Source organism: Felis catus, chromosome C2, assembly GCF_018350175.1.
Source record: "Felis catus isolate Fca126 chromosome C2, F.catus_Fca126_mat1.0, whole genome shotgun sequence".
In the NCBI taxonomy this organism is placed as follows: Eukaryota; Metazoa; Chordata; class Mammalia; order Carnivora; family Felidae; genus Felis; species Felis catus.
In genome coordinates, this window is record NC_058376.1 from 54,775,960 (window position 1) to 54,790,387 (window position 14,428).

General features: G+C 40.2%; 1 long non-coding RNA gene across 2 annotated transcripts in view; it reads left to right on the forward strand.

Annotated features, from left to right (window-relative positions):
- The window catches only part of LOC111562215, a 31,052-nt gene that overhangs the window by 2,094 nt on the left and 14,530 nt on the right, over positions 1 to 14,428 (forward strand). The window contains exon 1 of one of the 2 annotated variants that reach the window (XR_002745250.2): positions 7,829 to 8,522. The exons of the other annotated variant lie outside the window; for it this stretch is intronic. This is a non-coding gene — a long non-coding RNA (uncharacterized LOC111562215). Of the gene's footprint in view, positions 1 to 7,828; positions 8,523 to 14,428 lie in introns of those variants that run through there. 2 annotated transcript variants of the gene reach the window in all.

A 14,428-nucleotide genomic window follows, 5' to 3' on the forward strand; every position in this document is an offset into this window, starting at 1 on the left:
AGCTGTTATTCAATATATATTTATTGTATAGGTTACTAGGTGTAATTCCCTAATATATATATAATTATGCATATTCTGCCTTGCATCTTATAGTTATTTTTATACCTGTATGCTTCCTCCTTTCAAGTGTGAACTCCTTGAGGCAGGATCATGCTTAGTTCATTTTATTCTTCTTGGCTTTACGGAGTCTGGCACATCACAAGTGCTTAATATGTTTATTAGATTGAGTTGCAATAAGTGAACAGTTAATAAGCTGATACAATATGACTTTACCCCACATCTAGCTTTCACCAGGGAAAATGAAAATATATTTTGATATCCAAAGGGTGACATTATTGCTTTGATCCTTATAACACCACGCAGGCACACACACACACACACACACACACGCTTTCGATATTTCAAAGAATGTTCATATCCATTATTTTATTTGATCTTAATACCAGCTCTGTGAGATAGGCCTTATGATCCACACTTTACAAATGTGGAAACCAAAGCTCAGTGGCATGAAGTGACCTGCTCAAGCTTGAGCAGCTAATATGAAGCAGAGACAGGACTAGAGCCTGTTAATTTCAAATACCTACAAATATGGTTGCATAAGAGCACACGTGCATACATGTCTGCACTTGCTGGCATTTTTTCACCTCCACCACACTCGTGGTTTGGACCAAATGGGATCATAAATACAAAGTATCTTGCATGGAATGTGGCATATGACAGGCTCCCAATAAATGACCGTTCCTTCCTCTTGCCTGCACTACGGGTTGCCATAATCTCTCCATCCCAAAAAAGAAGAATGCATCTATCTTCACTTTGTTCTTTTTATTACTAGACTAACTTCCAGGATTCTTCTATTGTGAAATATTCATGCATAATATTAATTGGATGCTTTCGCAGATCTGAACAAGAGTAAATGAATTTTTGCTAACTGGCAACCTATTGCTCTTTCATCTTTTACTCTGAATACAAATCAATGAAAAATATTTGTGAATACCTACCAGAACACAGCTTAGTTTAAGTTACACAGTTCAGTGTCAACAAGGAAATGGCACATTAAAAATGCCAAAGCTTGTTAACCATGAACAAAAACTAAACATAGCACAGCCAGAGGGGTTAAGTAACATGTAAAATTAGCGTTACAATAGGCAAAATAAAGCAAGAGCTTATTCCGACCATTCATTCATTTATTTACTTGTTGAGTATTTTTTACGTGCCAAGAACTGTACTAAGTATACTAATTGATAAGGTCTCTACCAATATAGGTCTAGTAGAAAAGACAGACTTAAACCAAATAACCACACAACAGAGATCAATGTTGTGAGAAGGCAAAACAGGAGGAACTGATGTGGGAAATTCAGGGGAGAACCCCTTGAGGAAGGGATGGCTGAGCTCAGTTGTGTCTCGAGTTCCATACCACCAATGGTTACTAAAGAAGGAAGAGGAGGAAGAAATGACCAGACAAGCAAATAATAATAATGGTCACTAAGAAAAAAAGTTCATTTATTTTGAGAGAGAGAGAGCCTGCTCGTGCATGTGCACGTGTGGGGGAGGGACAGAGAGAGCAGGAGAGAGTGAGAATCCCAGGCAGGCTCTGGGCTGTCAGCGCAGAGCCCCACGCAGGGTTCGATCTCATGAACCATGAGATCATGACCTTATCCGAAATCAAGAGTCAGACATTTAACTGACTGAGCCACCGAGGCGCACCTAACTTTTAAATTCTTTTACTGAATAAGTATTTTTTAAGTGCCTACTATGTGCCAGGTAGATGTCTAAGTGCTACAGGGCATAGTAAGGGTCAAAGACAAAAATCCCTGCCTTCATGGGCTTATATTGTAATGGGAGAAAACATACAACAAACTAATAAAGAATTTTAATAGAAAAAAAATTAAATGGTGATTTCTTCTAAGGAAAAACATAAACCAAGGAAGTAAGACTGGAAGTGGTGAAATAGTGAGGTACAATTTTACATAGGGTCGTCCCAGACACCTTCACTGAATAATGGATTTGAGCAAGACCCAAAAATGGTAAAGGAGCAAGCCATGCTGATCTGAGGGGTGGGATGGAGATTGCAGAGGGAAGAACTCTCCAGGAGGAGGACTCTGTTGGTGCAATAGCCCTGAGAAGGTAGCGTACCTGATTAATTTGAGGGAGTGCAAGGAGACAGGTGTGTAAAATAAGTGGCATAAACGAGGGGGTAGCTAGTAGGTGAGTTCAGAAAAGGTAATGGATCTTCGTGGACCTGGTAGGTGATTGTAAAGCTTTGGCTTTTACTCTGTGTGCAGTGGGAAGACACGAAAAGCTTTTGAGCAAGTGATTGACGTTATCTGATTTATGTTTTAATGGTCACTCCAGCTGCTGTGTAGAGAGCACTCATGTTCCAGGCAATGTGTTGAGTATCTTAATAGATGATCTCATTTTTGTATTCACAATTCTGAGAGGTACCCATTCTATAGGTGAGAAAACCAAGGTGTAGGAGTTTAAGTACTTACTCAAGGTCACGTGGCTAATAAATGACAGTGCTGGAATTAAAAGCCAACCAGTGTGATTCCAGCACCCAAGCCATTAACCACAATATTACAGCTCCTCCCTAAGAGAAACTGGGATCATTGGTGGTGGTGATGACAGTAACAGTAATACCTATTACTAATTGAGGCTTTTCTAGCCTGTTCTGGTTTTTCTCATTAACTTTATTTCATTCCCACAAAAACCCTTTCAGATAAGTATTATTGCTCTTTTATTATAGATAAGGGAACTGAGGCTCAGAGAAGTTATGTAACTTACCTATGTTCAAACAGTTTATAATTAGATGCTAGAATTCAAACCCAGGGCACTTAATCTTCAAAGCCTTTGCCTTACTCCTCCCAGATAAATATATTAAACTTTAAAATATATTTATTATAAAGGGCCTATAATTGAGTCTTGTGTTTTTAAAAAAATCCATTTTATCTTTCCTTTTTGATTGGAGTGTTTAGTCCATGTATGTATAAAATTACTGACATAGTTCATTTAATTATTTCTACTTGTTATTTTTTCTATTTTTCCCATTTATGCTTTGTTCTTTTATGCCTTTTTTTTTTACCTTCTTTTGAAGTATTTATTTTCCATGTTTCTCCTCTAGTAGTTTCTTATTATACATTCTTCATTTTCTTATGTCTTTTTTCCTAGAAAATTATTGTGCCTTCCTAGCTTCCCAATATATCTTGTAGGTTAGCATTTTTGCCATTTCACAAATAACTCAAGAAACTTACAATAGTTTAATCTCATTTAGATCTTCTGGTTCTGTGTGACACTAGCTAACATTTGACTCCTACATTATATTCTCAATAATCTTTTCTAATTTTTCTTTTAAAAAGTTGATATTAAAAAAAATCTTGTATACATATTTATTCTTTATAGTGCTCCTCATTTCTTCCCATAGTTTACTATTTCCATCCAGGATTCTTTTCCTTTGGCCTGAAAATTTTCCTTTAGTAAATCTTATGGTGCTTCCAGAGCCAAACTCAGTCAAAGTTACTTTGTTGGAAAATATCTTTATTTTGGGCTTAACTTTTGAAGTACATTTTCACTTGATATAATTTTATTCAGTGTTGCATTTTTCTTTCAGGTCTAATGATGTTAAAGCATTATCTTCTGGCTTCCATAGTTTCTATGTTTTTATTATTATTATTTTTAATGTTTATTTATTTTTGAGAGAGAGAGAGAGAGCAGAGGAGGGGCAGAGAGAGAGATGAAGACACAGAATCTGAAGCAGGCTTCAGTCTCTGAACTGTCAGCACAGAACCTGATGCAGGGCTTGAACTCATGAACAGGAAGATCATGACCTGAGCTGAAGTCAGATGCTAAACCTAACTGACTGAGCCACCCAGGGACCCCTCCATAGTTTCTATTGAAAAGTCAGCCATCAGTCTCTTTGTGACATTGAACGGAATGTGTCTCTTTTTCCTTTGGTTCTTTTCAGATTTTTTTCCTAGTCTTTACTTCCCAGCACTTTGAATATGATGTCCCTAAATGTGGTTTTCATTGTTTTTATTCTTCTTAGTGTTCCCTGTTTCCCTTCCTTGAATTTGTGAGTGGAGTGGATATCGTTGATAAATTTCAGAAAATTCTCAGTTGTTATCTCTATAACAATTGCTCTTTTCCAGTCCCCTTCTCCTCTCCTTCTGGGACTTCAATTATACGTGTATTGGATTTTTTTTTTTTTTTTTTACTGTGTACCATACGTCTCTTATATTTATTCTGTTCTTTTTACTCTTTTCCCTCACTTTTGTGTTTCAACTTGAGCTACTGTTTTTAAAACATGATCTTGTCTTTGAATTAAAAAATCTGTGGTCTATGTACTATTACACTTACCCAATTAATTGTTCAATTTAAATAATATATTATTGTATTTTTTCAGTTTTAGAATACCTATTTGATTTTTTTAATTTTTTTAATGAAATTTATTGTCAAATTGGTTTCCATACAACACCCAGTGCTCATCCCAAAAGGTGCCCTCCTCAATACCCATCACCCACCCTCCCCTCCCTCCCATCCTATTTGATTTTTTTAACAATTTCAATTCTCTGTTGAAATTCTTAATCTTTTATTTCATTTCTCCTCTATTTTTTCATATAAAAATCTTAATGATTTTAAAATCCTTTTCTGCTAATTACCACATTTGAATTATCTGTGGGTATGCTTCTATTATTTGATTTTTTCCTCTTGATTATCAATCACATCTTCCATTCATTTCTCATGTTAGTAATTTTGAATTGTATTATAGAAACTGGGTATCAAAAATAATCCAGAACAAAACAAAACAAAACAAAAATCCCAGAATGCTCAGATGAAATCCTGTACCATCAAGGACTCTTCCCTTCCTTTGGTAGGCAGACAGGTAGGGATTGAGCTGGGTGTGAGGCTGGTTTGCAGCTCTGAGTAAATCTTGGTAGATAAGCCATTTGCCCTCCAGTTGGTCCCTGTTCTCTGCAAAGGGCATCTTTGGGCTTTCAATGGGGAGCCTAGAAACTCCTTGTATCCTTAACTCTAACAGTTCTGCTCTTCAGAGGTTAGGAGCCTGAAGAGATTTGGAGACACCCATTTCACATAGGTTCAAAATCTGGCAAATGGTTTAAAGGGAAGAACTGTTATCCATTCATCAAAAACTCTTATTTCTAGTGGGACTTTGTCTCCTAAACACTGCAGATTATAAAAAAACTTATTCTCCCTTTCTGGGTTAGCCCACATAAGCTTTCCCCACCATCCTTAAGGGAATGGATCTTATATTTGGCACTTCTCTGTTTTCTAATCCATTACTTCAATCCTATACCAAATACATTACTTCAGTCTCATTTCACCAATAGTTCTGCTGTGTTCCTATTTTCCCAGTAGAGGCCTGCATGGCCCAAATCCAGCCTTCAGCCTATACCCACAGTGGGCAAATGCTTCTTGGGAAGCCAGCAGCTGATGATCATAAACTCCTTAGGAATTTCAGTCTAATTTCTTTGCATCCATCATTCTTCAGTGTTTTTAATGGTGTCTTCAATGTACCTATTTCTTTTTCCTTCTTGCTACAGTATTGCTGTTAGCTTACTGGGATCTTTACATTCTGTCCAAAAGTGAAAGTCCTCAGATAAATGAATGGTTAGAAATTTTGGAGGTGAGGAGGACTTTGGCATTTACGTGATACAGCAATCTCATTGGACATTTAGAAACATAGATGTTCAGAATGGTAAAGTGATTTATTCAAGGCCCCAAACTAATGAGGCTAGAAACTAGATCTGAGGTAAATCTGGAGGCGGAGGGTTTCCTGATCCCAAGTCCAGTATTCAAGAGGAGGGAGGAGAGAAAGAGACAGGCAGAAAGACAATATAGCATGGAAAGGACTCCACCTGAAATGGAGAGCAATTTTGGAGTCTTGGCTGTAGCAGTCCAAGTGATCAGCCCTCAAAAATTCATGTTAGAAAACTTACCTGAGGTTTTATAAGTCAATCATAAAATTGAATACATGCTTCTCTCTTTTTTTTTCCTCCCTTGTTTGAAAACATAAATTAGAATGAAGTACCAATGATAAGAGCCTTTCTAGAAGAGGTTACAGATGAGACACACAGTGTGGTAATGTGAAGGATAGGAAAGGCTGCTATCAAAAAGCTGAGAATGTTACCCTTGGCACAGGGATATTGATACTGATGGGATTTCAAGGTGTCATAGGCTCATGAATTTCTCTGCTCAATACAGTAACAGACAAAGACTGGGTTGGTGCCCTTTGAAAACACACGATGTAAATGTTTCTGTCTTTTTCTACGTAAGCAGAGTTTATCACTACCACCTTTCTTTTCTCTCTCATTGTTGAGCTAGCAAGATTTGAAAGGCAGGGAAGAGAAAGTGAAGAATTATTGATGAGATGGAAATCTGCAACCAAGAGCACAGAAACCCTTCTCTTCCCAAGATGATTCTCACCCTTCCACCAACACACCCAGCTACTGTGGTCAGCCCTCACCTTACACAAGGGATATGAAGAATCATCCAAAATCACAAAAAGTCAAAATCATGAGAAAGCACTTTAAAATAAATGTGATTTTTATGTCTACACCCAACATGGGGCTCAAACTCATGACCACAAGATCAAGAGTCGCATGTTCTTCCAACTAAGCCAGCCAGGGACCCCTGTCCTTTTCTTGATTGCACTGTTTTATCTCTACTTAAGACTAGAAGAGGGGTTGCTAAGCAATTTAACAATGTAAACAAGGGGGTGGGGCTCAGCATCAATGGGAAGTAGTACCTTCAAACTTGTTAGAGGAACAAACTGCATTTAATGATATTATCACATTATTGTCTACATGCAAATGTGTGCTATTTGTAAATGAATCACATCTCTTCATTAAGGAAGGACATCTTATTTATCATCCTGGTAGCAATTTCTGTGACAAAGTAATCTCCATTTATTTAAAATTGTCCACTATTGATAATAGCTAATATTAAAAAAAAATTTTTTTAATGTTTGTTCATTTTTGGGAGAAAGAGGCAGAACACAAGCCGGGGAGGGGTAGAGATAGAGGGAGACACAGAATCCGAAGCAGACTCCAGGCTCTGAGCTGTCAGCACACAGCCCGATGCAGGGCTCGAACTCACGGACTGCGAGATCATGACCTGAGCCGAGGTCGGATGCTTATTAACCCACTGAGCCACCCAGGGACCCTGATAATAGCTAACATTTTTTGAGTACTTGCTATATACAGGCCTTTTCCTAAGCAAGGAACACTTTATGCAAGCTTTTGCATTTACTTTTTACAGTAAGTTGTATGAGGTAGGCACCACTATCGTTCTTCTTTTTAACAAGTGAGGAAACTTGAGACTTAGCAAGGTTAAGTAACCTGCTCAAGGATGTATAATAACGGATAGGGCTTGGTTCAGTCTGGCCCAAATGCCCATGTGCTGATGATGGTCTTTCAACGACTCCAAACTAGTGTTGCAAATCTTTCTTTTTCAGTAATGGTCAACTAGTGGCTTTGTTCCAAAACAACTCTATTCCTTCTTTCTGCTCTGCTCAGCCAGTCCCCTTGGGTACCAGTCTTCTCTCTCAGTTAGTGGTGGTCAAGGTGAGTTGCCTAAAACATCAAAGAAGGAAATGAATGGTTTTTGGAAGCAAGACTGACCTGGTATCTTCTCTGCAGCAGCCCCCTTGCTGGGTTCCAGCACATCCGTTACTAATTGCATAGCTTAGGGTTATTATTCAGTGTTCCTTATCTGTAAAATTGGAATAATATCCCCAACCTTGCAAGGTTGCTGGGGAAATGAAGTACTGTATGTAAAGTGCAGACACAAGATAGTATGTGTCAAATGCAAGTTCCTGTTTCTATCTTTTATGCATCCTATGGGATGGATATCTCTCTTCAAAGTTAGCACCTTGTCTAGGAGATACTTGAGCTCCTTGTTGACATCCAGACTTTGCATGTAACTGGGAGAAGAAGTTTGTGAGATGACAATTGTGTGTCATCCTCCCTCCCTGCTCTCCCCCTCCCCCGCCCCCAACAAAGAAATCCCATGATAATGTACTCAAGAAGTACAATTCAGGATTCCTTCTCTTTATCTGGAGTCATCTGAAGTTGAACAGCTGCCTCGCCTGGAGGCCATTTTTCTTCTGCAATAAATTTGTCTTCATAACAAACCGAAGCCACTGACCTCCAGGTGGAGCTCCATGAAAGAGAGACAGAAGGAAAAAGAGAAAAAACCATGTTGGCGCCCCAGAGAAGCTGATAGCCTGAGGAAGACACAATGAAATGTAAAGATGGGGTGTGGTCCTTAATGGATTTGCAGGGAAGAGAGGGACATGTGGAACACATTCAGCCAGTTTAATTCCACAGGAATTTGGAGAGACTGCCAAAGTGCTCAGCCAGCCCAGGGAGGGGTGCGAGAGAGAGGAGACATGGTCTAAGGAGCTGGCAGTCTCCGGGAGTGGCAGCACATGCACTGGAGGAGGAAGAGCAAAAGATCAGTTACATTCCATGGTCAACTGTGATGCAGCTTAGGATGTGGTTTCACAGGTGAGAGAAGGACTATTGTTGTTTTTTGCATGCTGTTGTATTCCAGGCACCAAATTAGATGAGTTAAATGGATCATCTCATCTAATTTAACCCTAAAAACAAACCTTTGACATGATCCCACTTTGATGGTGAAGAAATTGAAGTGTGAAGAGATTAAACCAGCCCAGGATCCAGCAGCAAGTGAGCTAGAGGATTTCAACGTAGATCTGTCTGAATGCAACACCCATTCTCTCAGGAGGCCTAGAGCTCCTTGCTAACTGTAAGATTAAGCCCTTCTAACCTTCCTATGCCTCAGTTTCCTTATGTGGTGAATGGAGATAGTAATGCTATACTAGAATTGTTTGTGAGGTAAGCTTTGCTCAAATCCTTTTCTCTGTCAATGGCCACTTCACTTTAGTTCCTGATAATGGGTTATCTTTGTACCCCAATCATACTGCAAATGTTCAGACCATGGTGGACACTGACTCAAGAGAGGGGTGGGAGTAGAGAGTGACAGTTCCTGAACTACCTCAGTTTTGTCTCTTCTGTCCTGAAGCCTGATTGTTCAGTTTTTCTTAGATCCAGTGAGACTGTACCTTCACCTTGCAATAATCCCCAACCTTCATTCCTCCCTGTTTTTTTTTTTTTTGCTTTGTTTTGTTTTGTGTTTGAGCTGAATTGAGTCTGTGTTACCTGCAACTAACAGATAGATCCGTGACCAGAACGAATACTTTCCTCATGGACTTATTGTGAGGAATCCATGAGATAAGGGAAATTACAAAAAGCAAATGACTGAGACTGTAGCTTTTTATCTTAGTAAGTAAAATAGCAATTTGGCCTTTATAATTGGGTCTTAAGATTTTCAGTTTATGGAATGCTTCATTACATCAAAAGGAAGATTTGCACAAATTTCACTTCTACTCTTCCTGCCAGGAGGAATCAAAGTGGCTAATAGTCATGTCAAACTAAAGATGCACAGCTCTCAAGTTCTCTGTGTTGGGGGTTGAGTGGCTCTAGGCTGGTCATCTGGTAACCACATTAAACCAGGTTTCCACTCGTTCCCAACTGTACCCTGTAGAATCTTCCAGAGGGCGTTGTAGATAGCCTGACAGAATGACAAACCACCTGACTGGCTGCCTGGTCGGCTGGTCAGCCACACTGCTGTCTTTACTCAGTTGAGGGTCCTGAGAGGAGAGTGTAGCTGAAATTCAACATGCTATCACACCAAGGAGACGTCTTACTTGATGTGGTTCAATTGCCTTGACTGGTCATGTCTCTCAAAATGGCCAGACTGCATGGGCACACAAACACAGCCTGAGAATACAAAGCTACTTCTTTTAAGAAAAAAACAAATTTCACACTGGACATTTTAAGACTGGGTTATTTAGTATCACAAATGCTTTGCCTTTGGGCAGATGATTCAGTAGGTTTGAAGAGCTGGCCAGAAACAGCATATTTTCTGCTGGCAGTCTTATTTGTCACAAAGCTGCATATTGCTTTATTTTTTATGGACCTCAGGATTCCAGGTCTTCTTTTCTTTCTGGATAATTTCAAAACCTCTTGGTTAGAGGCGAAGCCATCCTAACCTGATTCTCTGTCCTGACCACCTCCACATGCACCCCACATTCTCTGCTTTCTCTGTAGATGGTCTTGCTTCATTCTCCACCCGCCAGTCAGGCAGCAGAGGAAGCAATTTTTTTTTAAGTAAGTTTTCCTCCATGGCTGCTTTATTACTTAACTCATACCATGTAAATCACCAGTCGGAAGGTGGCCTTTGGGTGAACCTCATTCTGAATCTCAATTGAGTGGTGCAAAGATGGTCAGTATAATTTCCTGCTGCTTTTCACGAATCTCACTTTTCTCAGCTTTTGCCCATTAAGATCGGATATGATCCTTTAAAATAAAGTGCCTATTGTTTGTATTATTAGCGCCCCCCCCCCCCCACCTCCGCAGCTCTCTGCAATAAAGCAGCAGGTCAGAGCTTTCTCTGGGAGAATTTTGGAAAAGGTTCACGGGAGGGCATCTGGTGCCATATACATACTTATGATAACCTTTAATACATATGATTGCTTGGAAGAGAATCTGAATCCTGCTTTGTGGTTGGTGTCCTTTTACTGCCAATGTCTTTAGAAAAAGAAACTGCACCATAATCTGATATCAGTGGATGACATTGTAGGCACCACACAGAAATCTGTTTTTGGAGCAGCCTTCTGCACGGTGGGCGGAGGGGGTGGGGAAGTGGCACTTTCCCAGTTATCTGCTCTTTTGCTAGAATCTTGGCGGCCATAGGTCAGGTAGGGTTTACCCAGACCAGATATCTATTTACAACCATACTGGTTGGGTTAATCCAACCATTTAATGCCTACCAAGCTTGTGAATGTTAAATATATGCAAGTATAAAATAACAGTGAAGCTTTATCCAGTATTTACTGGATGCCAGACGTAAATCCTATCTCATCATCTGAGCAAACCCTGAAGTTATAATCACAGCTACAGTTTACTGAGCTCTTACTAGGTGCCCCCAATTATTCCAACTACCATCCATGCGCAATTTTACTTATTTAATCCTCCCAATAATCCTATGATGTGGGTACAGCTTTTCAACCCATTTTATAAATGAGGAAGCTGAGCTACACAGAGAGGTTAGGCAACTTGCTCAAGGTCACACAGTTGGCAAGCTGTGAAGAAGCCACACCAAGCAGTCTGATCTCAGATCCCACGTGATTAACTACAACTGCCTCTGCAAAAGATCCATGGGGAACCAGGGAAAATTTCCAGTTCCTTCCGTGACTAAGGGAATAGTCACTGCTTCCGCACGGCCAGGACACCTCTGATTTCAGGTTCTGCAGGTTCTCACTGTGTGGCGGTGCTGGTATGGTGGTGGCTTTTGCTGGGGCCTGTTACTACCTGCAGACTTTTTCCATCTCTGCCGGTGTCATTCCTCAGGTTTCCCTTTGAATACGGCCTTTGTCTGTTGATTTCTACAGACATGGGCTCTTCCAGTACCTGCTGCAGTATACCCACCTCTGACTGCCAAGACAGGCCTCTCTCTGGGATTGTTTACCTGGCACCGTGGCTCTGTCTGCTCAGACTATGCCCTCCATGCCCTGTCTGTGTGCCTCTCCTCTATTAGCATTCTCTGCCACATGAAGGCAGAATGTGAAAACAGCCACCTTTCTCTGCCTTTGTTAGGAAGAAATATGTTGATATTCGGATTTCAGCTAAAAAGGAACCGTCCCATTAAGCACCTCTAGGATACAACTAAATCTCCCTCGGTAATAATAGCTCGGGTGTGTTCTGATTAGTTTTAAGGATTTTATACCCAGTGTCAAATAAGTTACCTAAAAATAGGAGTCCTGCCTTCTACATGGAGACAAAACAGTAGAGAGGCATGGGTGTGGACTTTGGACTCAAGTGCACGAGTTTGCCTTTCAGCTTCAGCATGCACCTGCTGTGTGGCGTTTGACCACTTCACGGAACCTCTCTGAGCTTTTTTCTTCCATTAAAAAAAAAAAAGAAAGAAAGAAAATGATAACACTACCTCAGAGAACTTTTTGAGGATTAATAATGATAGTAGATGTGAGGTTTCTGGCATAGACTAGATAGGCAATTGTTTTTCTTTTCTTTCATCTAATTTCCTATTCTGCCAACATTTGTGACACTTCTCTCTCTGGAACTCATTTTAAAAAATGAGGTATTAGGATAAGTTGACTGTCAAAGCCCCTTCTAGTTCTACGTGTCTCCTATATCAACCTGTATCAAACCTGAGTGCCTTCCCGCGTTGTCTCATGCCATCCTCTTAACAGCCCTTTGAGTTAGGTCCCATTATAATGCGCATTTTACTGTTGAGGAAACTGAGACTCCGGAAGAATGAGTAACTGGCTGGGGTTATTTAATGCAAGTCAGCTAGGAAAGGAGGACTTGAACCCAGATCAGTGTGCTGAACTGCAGGGCTCAGACCCAAACCCAACAGATCCTGGACAAATGGCTGCTCAGCGATGGATCTCGGTACTTGGGAGCATTCAGACCATGCATCACTTACGCTAAGCTGTGGTGGGATGGGTCCTTGGGTCCTGCCCAGCCGGTGTGTCAACAAGACATACATCCAGGAAGATGGGAATTTCATTGGAATGACGGGACAGCGCCACACAGGACACAGGCAGATAATAAGGTGTTACCGAATTGCTGACTGATGGGCCAGCCATCTAACCAACCTGGACAGATACTGAAGACGGTGAGCGCTGAGACTGAATTAACTGCTGAATGAAATCTTTGGCAAGAACATCTATGTCACTCTTTGGTGATACCAGGGCGCCTTCTGTAGCAGCCCCACTCCTTTATCTAATTTCTGGCTGGGAATAAGCCATGGGTTCAGCAACCAGCCAACTAAACTTGTTAGATTTGTGTTTCCAGTAAGGGAGCCTAAGCGGTGCTCAGGAAAGTGTGAGGGCTTGGAGGGTAGGATATTTCCATGTCATCAGAGAGAAGGAAAAGCCATTCACAATAATTTGAAGCCTATCAAATGTTTAAACTAATTTGCATACACAAATACATGGATGTTGATGCCTGCTATACCCACATTTGGCTCTGTTTAAATGTTCTGTTCCTTGTTGATCTCATTCAAATAGTGGCCATATTCAACTTTTGCGAGTAACTTGCCTAAAAGATCAGGTACTGACTCCTGGCAATCGTATTGGTGTATCTTTCAGGAACCCACAGTGGCATTACAATTATCTATTGGTAGAAAGCTAATACCCGCTTTCTGGGCTTCGTTATCTTTTTTTTTCTTCCTTCTGCAGATATATTGGGTTATAGTTTAGCAACGCTGCAGGTACACTCTCGTATGCTTAGGTGATTCTAATGTGTTATTTTCTTTAACTTACTGAATAAAAACTCAACCCATCAGCAGTGTTTCAGATCCCATTGAATTTTTATTTCACTTTAAAACCTTAACAACCACCAGGAAAATTGTGCAGTAAGAACACGAGTGGCAGCCAACATCTTTCATCAAAGAAGCTCAAAATACTTCCCAAACATTAATTAAATCCCGCCACATTGTAGACGAGTTGTATGCTGCATTTTTTTTCCTTAAAAAAAAAAAAAAAATCAATGCAAGCAAGTAGGTGACAGATGTGCACAGCAGAGGAAAATGAAAACTTCTTGAGGAAACAAATTTGAGTTCTCAAGTACCAAGGGTATCTACTCTCTCTTAATAAAATGATATGCTGGTCCCTGATCACATTCAACTTCTCTTTGTACATATAGAGCTGTTGATCCAATCTTTCTTTCTATGAGCATTATTCTCTTGGCACAAGCAGGAACATTTGCTTCTTGCTTTTGTTGCAATCAGACGTGGTAAGGGAAACCTTTACAGTTTCTAAGGTAACAAAGGAGTTGGAAACATTCCTGGTGTCACACCCCATGCACCTTGTTCACTAGGAACTGAAGGATTCTAAGCCAGGTTGAGTCCCTTGCAGTTACCGGGACCTGTGGAATGAGAGTTGAGGCGTAGACCTGGCTTGGAGCTTTGAGGTCATACAAGGAACTGGGATGTAGGGAGATATAAATTCGACTTGCCACTCCCATCACCGCTCACCCTTGCAATGCTGTCACAAAGAAAGCTAAATTGCTAAGCATGAAATTGCAGAGTCTTTTCCCAGAAATCCTCTGACTCACCCAAGCAGTGGTACCACCCTTAAAGTAGATGTTGTCTACAAGTTTGGTAGCATTTTTGGTTGTCCTTGAGTCTAGTTTTTTTTTTTTTTTTGAGGTTTGTTTTATTTACTTATTTATTTATTTTTTTAAATATATGAAATTTATTGTCAAATTGGTTTCCATACAACACCCAGTGCCTTGAGTCTAGTTTAATTGCTCTAATCCTCATCTCCCTAGACATAGCAACTCATGCCTCCTGGTATCTTATGGTT